The 18149-nt window shown below is 41.7% G+C and overlaps 1 protein-coding gene across 2 annotated transcripts in view; it reads left to right on the forward strand.

Annotated features, from left to right (window-relative positions):
- Positions 1–18149, forward strand: part of UNC13C (unc-13 homolog C) — a 523785-nt gene that overhangs the window by 365131 nt on the left and 140505 nt on the right. The gene's annotated exons all lie outside the window — the stretch shown is intronic.

An 18149-nucleotide genomic window follows, 5' to 3' on the forward strand; every position in this document is an offset into this window, starting at 1 on the left:
TATTAAAAACAAACAAACTTAAACGTAGTTTTCCATATCTTCTCTAAGAAAAGTTTCTCAATTTAGACCAAGAGAAAATAATAAAATGTTAATATTTTTCTGTAGCCTAAAAAATTTTTAAAACTTTTTTATAAAAACAACTAAGCAAAAAGAAAAGAAATAGAATTTGAAATTATATTCTACTAAAGAGAAGGAAAATCAATCAATATTCTTAAATTATGCATATCAAAGAGTTGTCTTGCCTCATAAACTGGACCCTACTAATTTTAGTCATCCATTAAATGATGGAAATGGGAACTTCATTCCCATGACAAGAGAAATGCAAGAGGAATTTTGCTGGGTATAAAATAGATAAACAAGTTTTCTTTTGCCATATCTTTTATTGGACCAATTATGTAGTTGGGAAAGATGTTACACAAGCTTTTGGACACAAAATGCTCTCTGTCAGGTCTGGGAAAGATGCACATACCATATATGACAAACTTCATAATCTGGACTGAAGATGTAGACTTTTTTATTGCTTTCTACTACAGCTTCAACAACCACCATCATTTTATCAATTTTTATAGAATACTCTTACACTAATATAACTTCCTAGATACCATGATGCACATCTAGAATGACATTCTTTGAACATATATATAAACAACCCACAGACCACCATGCCTAACTCAACAAAACTAGTAACCATTCTAAACATAGCAAGACAGCTATAATCTAGAGACGGACCTGAGATACAAATCTGTTATGAGAATATTTGTGATGCCTACCTCACCAACTTAAGTGCTGCTTTTATTCATCAGGGACATTCCAGGAAATCTACCATGGAAACCTTCATAAGGCAGGCTTGGGTACAAAAATATGTAACTTTATTGAATACTAAAAGCCATGAACTAAGAACTACACTAAATAGTTTCATGGCTCATTACAATTTACCTGCTCAAAAATGCATTTACTCACTCCTTATATTCCCCATGTAGTAATTTTTTTTTTTTATATAGTTAGGTTTATCTACTTCAACTGACTTTTACTAGGTTTGTAGTTACTTCTAATAGCTTCTCTTTACTCCATAGCTAGGGACAGACATTCAAAAAGCCTGAGCCTGAATTGATTAATTCTTTGCAGGTTAGTCTAACCTGGCTAGGCTAAATCAGTTTTTTAACCAGACAGACACCCCAGAAAGGCAAGCACATGCCTCAGGCTAGAAGCCAAGGGGTGTTAGAGCAGCCCTCCCTTCCCTTGCAGAGGGCTGAGCTGAGGGGGGCGGTGTCCAAGCCCTGGCAGGACACTCTGATTTGTGAGGGTTCCTCCCACCCCCTTGATAACAGAGCATTTATCAGCTATGTTATCAGCACTTAACACCCCATCAGAAAACAAAGCCTCGCTCATTATGAGATCTTGTTAAACCACTTTTTCCAAAAGAAAATACATACTAACCTCTGGCCTCTTTACTGTTCATTCCATCCAGGAAGAGCACACACCAACTGCAGATACTTCCTCAGCCTGGTGAAGGGTTTTTAAATCCAAAAGCTTGCTAAGAAAAATGTCTCCAATTATTTAGTTGGTCTAATAAAAGATATCAGATTTACCCAAAGAACCTTGTCTTCCTTTCCCAAAGGAAGGAATGCAAGACACTACCATCTGAGCTGTTGATTACCTTCAAAAATCCCTAAACAGACACTGTCTGTCTTACACAGCATTAGCTACCACAGCACATGCTGGCTACATTCTGTGATGTGGGAAACAGGAGGAATGGATCTCTGCTTAAGCAGCGAGTACTGAGCGGGAGGGGGAGGGGTGCATGGGGAAGCCAGGCAGACCCTGCTGTGCCTGCAGTCTCTGCTGGAGCTCCAGCCAGGGAGAAGAGGGGCGGGGCCAGCTCTGCTGTGGAGCAGAGAGCCCCACCCAGCCCAGAGAGCAAGCCGGGATGCCTAGTTAAGCTTAAACCAGCAAAGGGTCTGGGACAGATATTGCATAAACCAGCTTGACCCAAATCAGTTAAGTCTGATACTACATTCAACCAGGTTTACCTCAATATAGTTTCAGCCATTTTCAAACTGGTTTATGTGCACTGAACATCCATTTTTTTACAGGTTTAAACCAGTTTCTGATCACTTAAATCAGTTTATGTGCAATGTCTGTCCCTAGCCCATATGTTTACTGCCCTCTTCCATTTAAGTGGAGTTAAATTTAAGTAATTATTTTGACTCATATTTAGCTTAGGATGTATCCAAGAACGGGCACTTTGTGCCCAAAATCTTGTCTTACATCTCTTCCAGCTACATAGTTGGTTCAATAAAAGATGTTACCAAAAAGATCTTACATCTTGCATATTCCCTGGCTGCCTTGTGCTAAAACAGTACAACCCAGCTAACACAAAGGCCCCTGACACACATTGCATCTATTGTGCAATTAACTAGTTAATTAACTAGTTAATTGCACAATATATTTAGAGATGTATTTTGTGCAGTAATTAAAGTAACGATAATAATTACTTGTTCCTTGATGGAAATAGTATCTGCCAGGCATCTAACAATATAGTTCAAATAATTTAATAAATTGTACTAACTCAATATGTTATAGTAAGAGGCTAAAGGAGAAACTTGCATTTGGTAGGAAAGTTTGTTTTAGTTTTCAACACTATGATATGCCATCAGACAAGTGGTGGCAAACTTCTGCAGCCGTATAGACTTTCTCCCACCAAGAAAAAAATAAACAAAATGACATTGTGTCTGAGGGAGCAGTTGTAAATCAGTCCTACTGTTTAATCTGACAAAGTCCTTAGTCAACATGTTTTGTGTGGTAAGAAGCAATGCAGTGTACAGTGCAGCTCCCTGGAAGCATGTGCTGTTCCTATTCATATTGCTATTATTTAGGAGATAGGGTTTTTTGGCAGTAAGACCAAGTTCCTGAAAACAGCTACCCAGGAAATTATAATCATGTAGTCTGTATGTAAGCAGAACATTTATTATTTTCAAATCAGGCAATGTAATAACTATAGAGCTGTTACAGTAGGTAGGGACAATAAGTATTAGGTAGTTTTTAGAAATTGTTGCAACTCAATAGGCATACTGGATAAAGACAATGTTTGCAGATTAAATTGTATATTATTTACTCCAGAGCAGCCGGTGTGGTAATTCTTAGTATCCTTTAAGGTACCCTTTAAGATGCTAAAGATTTGTGTAACAATAATTTGATGGAAAAAGGTAGGAAAGCGAGAAAGACCTAAGAAATCTGCTAACTGGGGACTTTTCAGTGAAAAATATATTTAGTTTTGTCATTGCTTTGCAGTAAAGAGTTATTTTGTCATTGTTATGTTCTCTCATATATGATGCTGAATAGAGAGAATTTGTCAGTTGTTGGCATCATCCCCAACATGAATTTTGAAAGGGATACACTAAAAGCAGTGGGTCTTACTATGCCTAGGGGGCAAGAAGCCAGAAGATGGGAGACATGGGAATAGAAAGATGGGAGTAGAAGAAAATGTAAAAAGTAGTGATGGTGGTACTAGTAGAGTGAAGGAAAGAAGGAGGACTCAAGATGCAAAATATGAGGTGTAGAGAAATTGTTCAGGACACTGAAAAAAGAACAAGTGCAAAGCTAAATTGAGATGATGTAAAAGCAGAGGGAATACAACATATTGGGAAGGGGAAAGCAGGGAATCATTGCATATGAGAAGGAAGTGGAAACCCTCATTTTTCAGAAGTGATTCCTGGAGTCACCAGTAAGGCCTGTTTTGGTGTAAAAAAGGAGAAAAGCCAGAGATATAGATCATAGGATGAAAATATTATAGATGATTATTATTAACACAGTGCAAGTATTAGGCAAGAATGAGGTTAAGAATTAACACATGTATTTATACACATTTTCAATAGCTATTCTTTTGCTATGCTCTCATAATTTTTAGCATATACATGATAATGATCAGACTTATATATTCATCCCCTAGCATGCTATTACAAATTAATTGACTGTACAGTAGTGTTTTGTGTCACTGACCTACAAATTCTGTGCACTGATATTAGGTAACTTGCAACAGCATACTCTATTCCCTAATTAGAGTTTATAAATCACTCAGAGGGCAGCTTCAAATTAAGTCAGGCATTAGCTTGCATTCTGGGGTTAAAGCACAGAAGAAGGAGTCAGAGCAAAAGTTTATTACAAGGTTCTGTGAATTTCTGAAGAAATGCATAAGGAGCTAAAACAGAACTAATGTTTTCATGTGAAATTAAACAAAACATGGCTGTACTTACCAGAGAATCACACAGAAACACTGTGACATCTGTAGGTATCAAAGACATGTTTAAAGCAGCACTGGATGCTTGTAGCTAGAACATGATGGTATAATATTGGTTGTTTCTGCCCAGTAATCCAATGAAGTATTAAAGGATTAATATTTTCCATTGAAGTCTGATAACTGGAACAGAACTTGGTAAGTCAGGAAGAAGGGAGAATGAAATTTGTTTCATTCCAGTTAAGTTACCCCTCAGAAATTTGAGAAAAAAACATTATAGAACACTTTAAAAATGTTGTCTATGAATCTCCTATGATGGAAAATCATGCTTTAACCATGTCTTATGATGCAATTCTGTGCTATTTTTGTCAAATCGTATGTGTTAAGCAGACTTGGTCTGGGTCAAGACTTGGCAGACAGACCTCCAAGAAATGTACTAGTACTATAGGAAGAGATAGTGACAATTCATAAGGTAACACTTTTCTTCCCAAGTCAATACTGAACCAGCACCTATGCATCATGCTATGGTGCCCAGTGTTGCTGCAAACAATGTATTTCAGAGACAAGTGAAGGCCAGGGTCCTAAATATTCTTGGGCTCCTTTAAATATCTCTCATGACATAATGTTCCACTTCAGAAGTGATACAGTTGCACTTCAAAATTGACTGAATAGTTCTGATGTAATATAAAGTTAGTAAAAAACTTTGAAATATAGTTATAATTATTAATAATTATTCCCTTATCTTAAACTTAGAGACTGCTCATTCAGGGAGTTAATTATTTACCCTTCATTACGCAAGCTATAAGCTACAGAAAATAGAGCTGTGCTTGTTGTTTTTTTAGCTTTGTCCATATTGTCTACAAACTAGGGAGTTGATGCTGCTCTCATTGATGCCAATAGGATTTGTGCCTTAGAGTTCAGTGGGATTAGAAGCGGGCCATTAAGCATGGTCACTCTTGAACCTCCCATTTTCAATGGAGTCCATCATTAAAATGCATTGTGTTCTGTTGTGCCAGACCTGTCTTCCAAGTTATAAATGCAGGCCACCATCTGTCCATAGTTAGAGTCCAAGGCAGCTATTGTAACCTTTATCCAGTTGAATATTAATCTCCTCAAATCAGCAAAACAATGTCATCTTTTTTCCTAAAGTTGATTCTTTTTTTATGCCTGTAGCCGAGGTGTCCCCAGGGTATGTACTCCCCTTTCTGATTGAAGGGGATTGTCAGCAGGCAGGGCTGCTGTGGAAGAGAACTGCAAGCTGAGTTTAGTCTCCCCATCCCCTATAGAGCCAGGCCAGGACAATATTAAACTATATACAAATTTATAAATATTTACATTACATATTAAAAAGATAACTATTAATCTAAAACTGATACAGATATTTACATATAATATAGGACTAATAACCTTGTTTCTCTACAATGGATGAGCCCAACCAGGGTCCAGGTAAATTACAAGTAAACAGAGGTAAGTAATGGGGAGGGGTCTTAGCAGGACCCCAATATCATAAAACATAAAATACAATATCACAAAATATAAGGCACAATATCACAAATTATAAGGCACATAAGCATAGAAGTAAACTTAAACTATTAAAAGGGTCCCCAAGGCCCTGCCACATTCCTGGGGCCTGGACTACGCTCTAGTGACCCATGAGGGCAGACCTTATTGCCCCTTGGGCCTCACACCAAGTTCCCTAGAAAGCTCACAAACTCAGAAGGGACCTTCCCCCTCTCCAGGGGCCCCTTTCTAGCCAAGAAGGACTTCCCCTCCCTGGTGGGAACCATATTCCCCAGCAACTCACAAATCCGGTGCCCAGGTGCAGGGCTCCTCATCCCCTCAGACGAGTAGCTCCTTGATTGGAGAAGCCTCTGGAGCCTCTGGCTCCTCCTGGGCCATTCCCTCATTCAGATCCTCGAGCACTTTCATGTGCTCTTGGGGGACTTTGGCTTTTTCTCAGGGTTGGAGGCCTGAACTGCCTTGTGTGGCTCCAGGGCTTGGTCTGCTCCTGGACCCTCCATGCAGCATCTCCTGCACCGGGTTCCCAGCCACGTGCCGGGAACTGGAACCTTGAGTCGGTGCGAATGGCTCCCAGAGTCTAACTGACTCCATGCACTGGAAGCCCTGGATGCACTCCAGGGGTTGCAGACCTGAGCCTCTTGCTCCCAGGGTCTGGCTCCATACACCGTGCTGTGTGCAGAGTGGTTGGAGACCCAAGCTGTCTCACATAGCTCCCAGGGTCTCGCCCCGTGCGCTGCACTGTGCACCGACTGAGGCTGAAACTGTCCACTGCTCCTGTCCAGCAAGAGGTGTCCACAGGGGCTCTTCAGGACAGCAGCATCTGCCCACTGGGCAGCTCTTCCCCAGCTCTTCTTAGCCCCACTCTCATCTCCATCCCCCGACATGTCTGTCCCATGTTTTGCACGCAGCTCCTTTTATTCTCTTCAGAGGCTCTGCCCCCCAAAGTTCTGCCGGACCTGCAGAATGCAGGCTTAAACCAGGTCCAGGGCTCTCTGCCTCACCCCAGGTATGGCAGGGCAAGCCCCTCCCTGCTGTTACCTGATGGGAGGACGGGCTCCACCAATTACACTGGAGATTCTCTGAGCCCAGATGTGCCAGGTTGTATTGGTAAGTCTGCCACATGTCCAACATGGAAATTACAGCAGTCCCACATTACTTCAAGTCACTTGAATTGATGAAAGTTTGCTTATCCTGACATAGTAGCTCTTAAAGCTATTTTCAGTGTATATATACATACCTCAATATGCTCTGCTATTATGATCATCAAAAACATTTCAGAGATGAGTGAGGGCAGGGCTAGGGTGTTCTGACACACTACTGAACAGGTTCCAATACAAGAGCTCCAGTAAAACACAGTGCTTAATATCAGGGGTGGTCAAACTGCAACATGTATGCGACAAGTGGCACAGGTAGTCTTCTTGTACGGCATGTGGCAGATCAGGGATGGGGCCAGCAACATAACAGCAGATGGGTCATGGAGCAGAAAAGAGAGTAGCAGATCAAACAGGAAGCATGGGGCAAGCAGCAGAAAGCAAAGCAGCAGATCAGGCAAGGGAAAGGAATTGGAGTGGCAGCTGGGGAGAACACAGTGCTTAATTTGTGGCATGGCTACCAAAAAGTTTGGCCCCCACTGCTCTATACCATCACACCTTGCAAACAGAAATGCTTTAAAATCCTTTAATAGACTTGATTTGTTATATCCAACATGTAAATAAGAGCTCTCTTTCCTCTACTCTCTCTGACTGATTTGTTGTAGACTGGATGGCAACAATGGATGTAGAGAAGGGATTTGGAGAAGAAAGATCAAAGAGTGAACCCCAGGAACAGCATGAAAGAACACCCAAAAACTAGAACCATGGAGAGAGATCATTCCATTTCACTGTCTGGAAATTAGGTTTTCTTCCAATTAAAAAAAAGGGGGGGGAAACGAAATTCTCTCTGAAAAAGAGCAGAGCTTTGACTTTGGAGTAGTCACCATAAGAGGTTTTCTGAGAGGTCTAAGGTGCCCAGCAATCCCCAATTCCAGTTCCATTTGGCAGGTAGAACATGGGGGATCCAGAGGGTTACCAGGAAGGAAACCAGGTCAGTTTTTAATGGAACTTTGCCTAGACTTCATAAGACCTACATGAAAATCAAGCCAACTCCATGAAATGCTTCAGTTTTTATGAATCAGGAGATACATGTTTCATTGCAATTTTGTTTACAATCTCTAGCAAAGACCAGAGGAGTAAGTAGTCAAGTCTGGCATCATGATGGCTGCAGAGGTCAGGTGGCAGGAGAAATGTTATGAGAGAAAAATGGAATGAAACAGTTTTCAAAGGCATGTAGATGAGATCAATAAGCTTGAATTTTTATTATGGTTGCAAGAAGGGGAATATAGGAACATTGTTCAGTCAGCATGACATGCAAGAAGATGTTCTAAGCAGATGAGCTGTATAAGCCAAAAATCCTTAATATTGTTTAATCATTCTCTAACCTATTTTCTTTCACCATATCTACTACTGTAAGTACTGTGAAGCCACTATACTGCAGTATCCTCAAGAAGCTAAAGCTTCTTTATTTGTTGATTGCTGGTATATGGATGGCACCAGATGCTAGTGAAATTACAAAATACATCAGTGGACACCTGACTTCATTATTCAGGTTTAACGGATTAAGTTGTCATTCATAAGAGTGCTATATTGCCCCAGCATTGTTTGTTTAGGGCTTCAGCGTTATTTAATCTTTTTTTTTTAGCCACTGCATATTAATCTTGTCATGGGGCATAGTTATTATTTGACAGTCACTGATGGTAAATCCTTTGTGTCTATATTTTCAATGCAAGTGACCTCATTAGGGATAAAATTATCACATCCCCTAATACTGCTATGTAGGGGGAAAAAAAAGTGAATCTGGTTTGGGCAAAATGAGGAGATTGGACCTGATTTGTCCCTTCCAAAAGCCAGTAGGCAGAGAGGGAGAGAAGTGAGCACAACTTGGAATCGATTCCCCTTCTCCCCCCCACCCCGAAAGCTCACTATGTACATCTTGAAATAGCTGCAGGAAATTATACCTTTCACAGATGCAGGAAGAAAACATCATGGTCTTACTCCTTTGGTGTAAAAGCTGCATAGTTGTAATTTCGTCCCTGTTATTCCTCTGGGGTACCTGCAGCTTCAAACACCTGCATACTTAGAAGAGTAGCCATCAGAGCACATTCAGTCTCGCCCCTCTCCCCATAGATCTTCAGATAACTTCAAAACATTGTGGGCAAGGGCAGGAAACAGAAAGGAGACAGACTGAGGGTGTTACCCATTACACTTAGATTATATTAAAGACACTTAAAATGCATGTATCTATGCTTAAAATTGGGAAAACTCATGCTAAGTGCTCTCTGAGTCTCTCAACGTTATGGCACTTCAGGTGAGAATTATCTTTGAGTTTTTGTACTCAGCTCATGTTACACTTATGTCAGTCTACTCAACTGAACTAAAATGACCAATTTGCAGTCCTCCAGCATCTTAGCATGCGCTGTTCCCAACCTCCTGCTCCATGGACAAGCTTTCCATCCTCCTGAATTCTACTGCCAAGCCAACACAGCCCCAGGGGGAGTGATCTCAGGCCACATGGCACTACAAGTCCATCCTCATGGTTTGCCACCTATTTGTACGGTCTCATTCAAGTAGTTTTCCATCACACATCTTTGTGAACCAGAGCCAGAGAATGAGCTAGGGAATGTTCACCTTGACCCCTGTCCAGTGAGCTTCAAATTGGATTCATGGTGAGGTACTGGACCTCACTGCAATCTGGGGAGAAGAGACAACTATTGCCACCCCCACCAAGGGCACAAAGGGTAACTGACAGAGCCAGGCAGTGTAAGAGAGGATTGAGTTCAGATGGTGGCACAGAGCTAGGGGACTGGCTGCAGATCCAAACCAAATCAAGTCTCTGAAGTCCTAATACATTTGTTGCAGGGCCAGTTGAGTGGGCTCCCGAGGTCCCAACCCTCTCCCAGCATCCACAGTTTATTATACATGCAGGATTCTTTGGTCTTTTGTTTTTATTTTACTCTTTGGTCTTTCTTTTATTTCACTTCAGATAAAAATGGTTTACATAACTGTACTGGGTCCAATGTTGGGGCAGCAAAGTTTCCACCCCTGCCACCCCAGCATCTGCCCAGACCCCATCTTGCTTGCCCCCTCTGGCCTCTCAGGGTCCCACTCTGTTGTATTTTCTTCCATGCCTTGATGTTATGATTAGACAGGAGGCTGCCCCTAGAGGGCAGGAGGCTTTGGGGTGTTAGGCCCTTGTCTGGGATGAGGCCCTCTGGGCTTGGCCCACTTTACCATAGGCTCCCAGACTCCAACTCAAGCCTCAGGGCTCCTTAATGCATGTGTAGATGTGCCTACTGACACAAAAGATCAAAAACTCTGTCCCCATTTGGAGGGAAGAGAATGAGAACTCATTTGTAGTGTACCTATTCCAAACTCAGCTTGTAGCACACACACCTCTCAGCTGTTCTGCCTTTATAAAAGGCTTCCATATCAAGTAGGCACAAAGAAATTACATTCATAAATCTGCTTACCAACTAAATAATTCTACCATAAAATTATCCACATCTTTACTCTCATTCCATCACCCAAGAAAAGATTTGTCTTACATTGTGACAAGAATGGCAAGAGACCCAAGTCCCATTAGAAAAGGAGTTGCATGCAATCTTGAGAATGTGGTACAAGGTTTTTGTGTGCACAGTTCTGCCTTTATTTGTAGCCCAGAACTGCAGCTCTGAGCACTGACAGTTCTCCCTGGCACTGACAGATCACATGAAGCCGATTCCCTGCCATACATACATTAAGCAGAAATGTTGCTAAATCCCCCCATTCTCTTGGTGGCACAGCTGTGTGAGTTGTAGGGAAGGTTAATATTGATTTCATAGCTTTAATTTAACTTATTCTTGTAGCAAGACTTTTATTTTAGTTAGTCTAAAATGTCTCAGTGTCATGAAAAAATGTAAGGATCAGCAATGACTACAATATATTGGTCTAAGAGATTAATAAATATTACCTAAAGACCAAAATGCTCAATGACAGGGAAATCAGTTTGAGCTGCATATTTTATGAGACATCTCAACTTTAGTAGCATATTGTGGCTTTTCTTCTCTTTTCTCTTTGATTATTATGCCAGCAATATGATGCACAGATCTTATACATTACGTTATAGCTTCCAACTTTAGTAAAATTGGAAACAGGCTTTCTTTTCCAAAGTAATTTTATCATTGAGCACAAATCAGGTGAAGTTATTGTGGACCCCTTGATTATACTTTTCTCTCTTTGATGAATTCACACAAGGATAAAAAACAGTTCAGCTAGAGGAACCAAAGAAATGGACTAGCAAGGCCACCGTTATGCACTTTTGCTTCCTGAAGACCAAAATTACCACTCTTTGGCAAACCCAGTATATTCTTCTGAACCCAAGGAATATTTCTGTACTGGTTATGGTTCATTCACATGGGGCAGAGTATACTTCCTGCACAATGCTGAGCCCTGTTCTGATAGAAGTGGAGGGGAAGTACTGAGGCGTGGGTACACAGGGGACTTCCACTCCTGCATGAAAATAATCCTACCTACCTCCCACAAAGAGCCATTTAAATTACTCTGATTGCTTACAACCCCATAAATTGTCTCCACAGATTAGCTCTGCATCTGCTTCATGGGTTGAAAGAAATTTCCATGGTACCTCACCCTGTTCCTTGGGTCAGGAGCTAGGATTTGGACTTTCTCTGCCTCCTTTCTGGTCTCTTTAAGTGACCACCCTTGTTAGGTCATGAGCTTTCTGGTCTTCTCTACTTTGGGGTAGAACTTCACAGTTCTCTGTTCAACCAACAACCCTTGCTTATCACCATAGCAGCCCACTGACTTTTGTGCACTAGGAAGCTATGACCCATGATACGGATCAACAGCTTTCTTTAAAACAAAATAATTTAGCAATTGAAGCAGCTTTAGAGGGGAAAAAGGATTTTCAATCAACAAAATAGCCAGCATGCTATTTTTAGTCTTCCCTAATCTTATGCTTCACTACAAAGTATATTGGAAAAGCTTTTCTGATAATGGGAACAGAACAGAAACAGTCTTCATTCTTCCTGCCTTCCTAGTTTGTCCTCTGTGTCATTAGTCTCTCAATCTGTTTCTCTTAGGGCTTGTCTACATGGGGAAATTTACCCGCGTGATTATATATCTATAGTTACACTGGTAGACATGACCTTAGGCCCAGTATAACTGGTTTCAGTGTTTGCTGGGAGAACAGTGTAAGCTGTTAGGTGATTATTAGAGAGTTGCCCTCAGCTCTACTACCCAGACAGATAAAGACGCAATACTGGTCATTATTAAAAAGCAACCCCATATCTGTCACACTTTGATTTTCCCTGCCTTGTATTTTGTGTCAGCACAGTGCAGTTTTATAAAATGTCAGCATTCCCATTTGGGAGTGTTTTGTATTTACTTGTCCAGGTCTAAATGATGACACGCTGTATAGAATCAGGCCTTTAATGTTTCCTTTATAGACTATTTCTTTCTTTTTTTCATGTTTTTCAGTGTAAAAGCAAGATTGCAATGCCAAGCAATCAGAAATTTTAAAAAATGCTATAATTAAGGTAGCCTATACTCCTGTAATTGGATCTTGCTTTGTGCATGAATTATGATACAGTATTAATTACATGATAACATACTCATTTACCCCAGAATTTAGCTCTATGAATTGATACTTGGGGTTTTTTGTTTGTTTTTTTGAAAGCCTGATTAGTTGTGATCAGTTCTTCAGCAATGCTATTGCTCTCCTCTTCTTTTACTTCCTGACAATATAATGCCTTTAAATAAAAGTCTAAACATCAATGTTTAACTCAGCAGGCCATCACAATCTGTTTATGGATATATTAGGAAACAAGTGCCTTTTAATGTTTCCAAGAAATATATTTTCTTTCTCAGATCTGACAAAAAATTATAAATGCTTTATGCCTTTCAGTTATCACATAAGTAGTGGGGGGGAAATCTGACTGAAGCAGATTAACAGTGTTGACAGCTGAAATAGTGTTAATGACTCAAAAAGCTCTGGCCTTCAAGATACTACTCCAAAAACAAGGCAGGCTGACAGCTGACAAAAACAAAGCAAAGCAACAAAACTACTGAATCTTTCAGAAACTTCTGGGCGAGATAATTCTGACAGCAGAATAATTGTGTTGGCCATTCTGAGGGAGAAGACACTGGACGAAAGTTCATTCTTAGTTAAGTAAATCTGGTGTGGCTTAAGCAATTGGCATTACACTAGATTTGTCCTGATGTACCTGAGAGTAGAATTGGCCCAGTGCATATTTTAAGGTTGAGCACATGAAAGGCAGAACTGCTGAATTCTGTACACCTCTGTCTTTTTGTGAAGGGAACAAAACCCCCAAATAAATGGGAAAGCAGAAAAGGTAACTACATTTACAATGGCTGGGGAACATCTTATGTCATCGCATAAGCAGTCAGATGAGAGATTTTATCTGAAGCCCACATTATAAGTTTTTTTTTAATGCCAATTTCACAAGCAAATAGAAAGCCAACAGAGTTCTATCATAAAGGTTCCCATTTGGTACCACAGCTCATCTGAGAAGGACTTAGTGGTGATGATACTGAGTTTTTACTATATTGTAGTACCTCACTGCTACCATGTAATCATACAAAGCATTTCATGCTGTATTGTAGTTTTATCCCTTACTTTGATTTCTTTACTACAAAAGAGGTCCTTTCAATTAATATGTATATTTTTTACATTTATAAACTGTCATTGTTGAATCTCTAAATCAAAACATTTTCAAGTGTTGTCATCTTAAAGGTGAGAGTGAGGAGAAAGGAGAAGACAAACCAATGAGGAGATTCAAGGATTGAAGTGGTTGTAGTGGGAAGAAAGGATGCTGTTCTTGCAGTAGCAAGTTGGAGGTACTAGCCAATGGTATAGCTGTACTATTCCAGTTCTGTTCTAGCAGCTGCTGTTTTTCCATCCTCTTTAAGCAGGGGCCAGAACAGACACCCTGCTCACCACCCATGTTATACCCTTCCAGGAAGTTTTTAGCCACTGGTACTGTAGTAGCCGTGTGCACACTAATACCCTCTCCTTTTAGCTAAGTGCAGACATTCAGGAGGGTTAGGAGGAGGTTAGAGTGGGTTCAAAATGGCCATCCAATCTAATATAAATCAGGATGGGAGAGCCTAGCAGGAGGGGGATTGGGACACGGGGTGGGGAGCGGTGGTAGGCAAGCAGGCTAATGGTGGGGAGATCGGGGTCCCTGAGGCCGAGGGGACAGGGAGGGAGGTTCTTCTCCACTCTTCCCCCATTGCCCCAGGGGACCGCAGCTGGTCTGCCCACCCTCACCATCGCCAATGATTGCACCCTGGTTGGGACAAGTGGTGGAATAAGCCCCCTCTGCCAGATGCTGGAGGGAGAGGGAATAATCTCCGCTCCCTGCCCCCCACCTAAGGGGCCCTGCCGCCTGATGTCTGGCCATGCCCCTGCCCAGCAGCATCAGGCTCAGAGGGGGCCAGAGCCCTCCAAGCCCCCCCCCACAGCGCCACTGCCACTGCAGTCCGCAGCAGCTTTTCTCACCCTCTAACATGGCTCCCTGCTAGGAAGAGGCTCATGCTTGGGGAAACCGTGAAAGAAGTTGATGCCCCCATCATGGTTACTGCCCCTTGCCACTCCAGCAAATAGGCAGGGGTGGCACCAAATACCAGCAAGCAGGGGCCCTTAGGCAGGGGGCAGGGAGCAGACTTATTCCACCCTCTGCCTCTGGGGCACTGCAGCAGGGTCTGCCTGCCCCAGCTGCTGCCACTCACTCTGTGCCCTGGGCAAGTAGTGGAATAAGCACCCTCCTGCCCCCTCCCTCTGGCGTCTGGTGGAGGGGGCTTATTCTGCCACTTGCCCCAGACACAGAGCAAGCAGCAGTGGCAACAGCGACTGGGATGGGCAGAGCCTGCTGCAGTGCCCTGGGAGTAGAGGGGGGAATAACCCTGCTCCCTGCGCCGTCCAAAGGGCCCTGCCAGCCAGCATCTGGCCCCGCCTCCACCTGGCCACTGGAGCAGTGAGGGGGGAGTGACCATGATGAGGGCAGCAGCCCCTTTCACAGTTTCCCTGAGTGCGAGACTTTTCCTGACTGTGGTAGCATCACTGGGTGGTGGGGCTCTGGCCCCCTCCGAGTTGCTGCTGACTCAGTGCCCCTCTGATGCTGCCACTCAGAGTCCACCTCCGTTCTGGCAGCAGGGCCCTCCACCAGGAATGAAGCTAAGACTGGGACCGCTGCCCCCTTCAAGGCCCCTGCCCCCTCCTGCTGCAGCAGCTGGGTGGGGACACAGCCAGATGCCTACTGGCAGGGCCCCTTAGGCAGGGGGCAGGGGTGTGGGGATAGAGGGGAGAATAACCTCCCTCCCTGCCCGCTCTGCCTCAGGGGCCACACCAGCCCCCTGCTGCAACGGCAAGGAGGGAGCACCTGGCAGACCTGACTTGGGTCCCTGCCAATGGGACAGGGAGGGGGGAATTAATCCCCTCTGGCCAGATCCCTGCCCCGCCTGTCAAGCATGCTGGGATGCTGGGGGACTCTGCTTTAACTTAAACCAGGAAGGGGTCTGGGACAGACATTCCATAAACCCATTTGAGCTCAATCAGTTAAGTCTGATACTACATTCAACCAGGTTTAACTCAAACCGGTTTCAGCTATTTTGAAGCTGGTTTATGTGCACTGAATATTTGTTCTGTTACAGGTGTAAACCAGTTTATGATCACTTAAACTGCTTTATGTGTAATGTCTGTCCCTAGCCCTATAGAGCTTGTATAGAGAAGAGATATTGACAGCAACACTATAAGAACAGGTCGTTGTGATAGCAGATGTTTGCAGTGATACAGAAACAACTGTTTCATGGTTTATGTTGCCAAAAAGTACATTTTTTAGGGGAGTGCATTCAAAATAACACTGGACTTAAACCCATATGTATGCCCTTACCATAGTTTGCTGTCCTTATCAATTGCTTGGGAAGGTTCAGATTAATCCCTCTGCATGCCACTTATAGCACTCTCTCTCTCTCTCTCTGTCTCATTCATGTCTTTGTTTTACCTTTCCTCCTGTTTCTGTAACAATTGGTAACAACCTGCTTTGACTGTAACAACCTGCTTTGACTTAATTCAGACTGGCAGCAATAAGCAGGAAGCAGAGCCACACAAAATATTTATAGAAATACAAACATCTTCCCAGTTTGTCACACTGGGCACATAGAGTAGTCTAGCTGGCTGTGAAGTAAGTCTTGCACTAGGAAAAAGTCATAGTATGAAATCTTCCTATTCATGTGGGATCAAGTAAAATGAGAGATTGTACCAACATGCTTATTAATAATAGATGCCCCAGGGGCATTAACTGTATGTTGAGTTTATTATTGAAAGCTGCCACTTTTCCAACCTCCTTGTGAAAATTATATAGGGAAAATAAAAAAAATATATGATATCAGTCACTATTATATGAAATACAACCAAAAACTTCAGTACATACATGGGCTTCTAGTCTATAAGCTCCTCTAAAGTATTTTAAGCGTATCAGTCAGAGCAAGCTACTCTGGCCCTGACTGATTATTGTACCTGCTGTATGCATTATGTCAGCATGTTTTTTAACAAATTAGCGGGTATAAACACTTCATATAATATTTGATCAACTTTGTCTGCCATCTTTACAATGTGTGCATATACTCTACAATTTTATTTTACAAAATTAGTTAATAAATCAATCTTCAAGGTAAAAGAGTGCTTTAAAAATATATTCAGAAATAAATTGGAATAACTGTAAAAGCAAATTAAACACCTAAAACCCTCCGCTATTAAAATAAAATACAAATAAATCCTTTGGATAACTCTGGGGGACAATTCAATTAAAACAATCTTCCCTAGAGTAGCTTTTGTAAGTGATGAATTGATGCCAGATTTAATCCTTACGTGACCTTACTGATTTGGTAAGCACTCCTGTATCTTATGGGAAGAGTTTGCAAACAATTGTGGAGAGGATAGATCTGCCCACCTCAGCAAATAGAATATTTCAGCAGTCCCAAACAGGGCCCTGTCAAACTAGAGCACTGGGCACATCCATAAATATGTATAACATTTTTTTCTGTTGTTTACAGCCCAAATGTTTGAACAATTCATTGTTAATTAATTACAACAGTACCATGGCAAAGAGGAAAGTTAAGGTACTGTAGCCAGAATCCTATAACCTACATTAGAATTTGGCAAGGCACAACAATTAGCTTCCTTACTGTAGTGACAACTCCTTTAAATCTTTAGTGGTCATGAATGCCCGAAAACTTGTGGTTTGTACCCTTGAAATCGGTTGGGTATGGGGCTATATACCAAATTATCAACCCCCTGAGAAGACCAGACCTCCTATCACAAGAACCCTCCTTTTTATGCTTTCTTTATTGCAGTATCACTTTAGGAAGTTTCGTTTTTTTCTGTTGGCCATGTTCAATGATGCTTGTTTTATGATCTGACAAAATCACACCCCAAGCTGCAAGTCTAAAAGTTCCAAAAAATAAGTCCTTTAATTTTTAGGGACACGACATGCAGTTTGTACCCTTGAGAATGGTTAGTAATTAACTGAGTGCAAACAATCTGAAACTATGTCAATCTAGTTAAGTATAACACATGCATTTTAATGCCAAATTGTCACACAATTAATTCAAACTGGTATCACTTATGCCCAGCCTTAATCTAGCAGGACATTTCCATTTTGGCAAGTTAATGTCATTTTTGGGCACAAATATTATATCCATGGATAGAAGAACAGCAGAAAGTACTGTAAGAGTTTTAAATGCATCATTTCAGCAAATGTGCTCTGGTACCTGATTTTCTTTTCCCATTCAGTGTCATATTTCAATGTTATCAACCATACCAGTTTTATATAAACCACACCTATGAAGAAATGTTTAACCTACCGAATTCCATTCTGTTCTACTGGGTAGAAAACAGACTAGGTAAACAGACTAGGGCACACATGAATTTAAGTATTTCCTTTGTTTGTTTGTTTGTTTTTGTGCAGCATTTGTTAGGGATAGACAACAGGCTGGTCACTTTAAGTACAGGAGATGATTCACAGGGCACAGAAAGAACTTGTTAATTATGCATACTTTTAAAGGTATCATAATGGGGATAGATAGTCCTGAATGAATTGAAGATTCTGCAGCTCTCTCAAACAGTTTCTTTGGAAGATTACAAAATAATAATATCCTCTTTTTGGCTTTTCTCACACAAAGACAATTGTAGTTTAATACTCTGCCCCCCAAGGCAACTGTCAAAAGACTTTGTTTTAGATCAGGGGTGGTGGCGCAGGTGCTACAAGTGGTATGGGCAACTG

The sequence above is a fragment of the Alligator sinensis genome, unplaced genomic scaffold (assembly GCF_000455745.1).
Source record: "Alligator sinensis unplaced genomic scaffold, ASM45574v1 scaffold250_1, whole genome shotgun sequence".
Lineage (NCBI taxonomy): Eukaryota > Metazoa > Chordata > Crocodylia > Alligatoridae > Alligator > Alligator sinensis.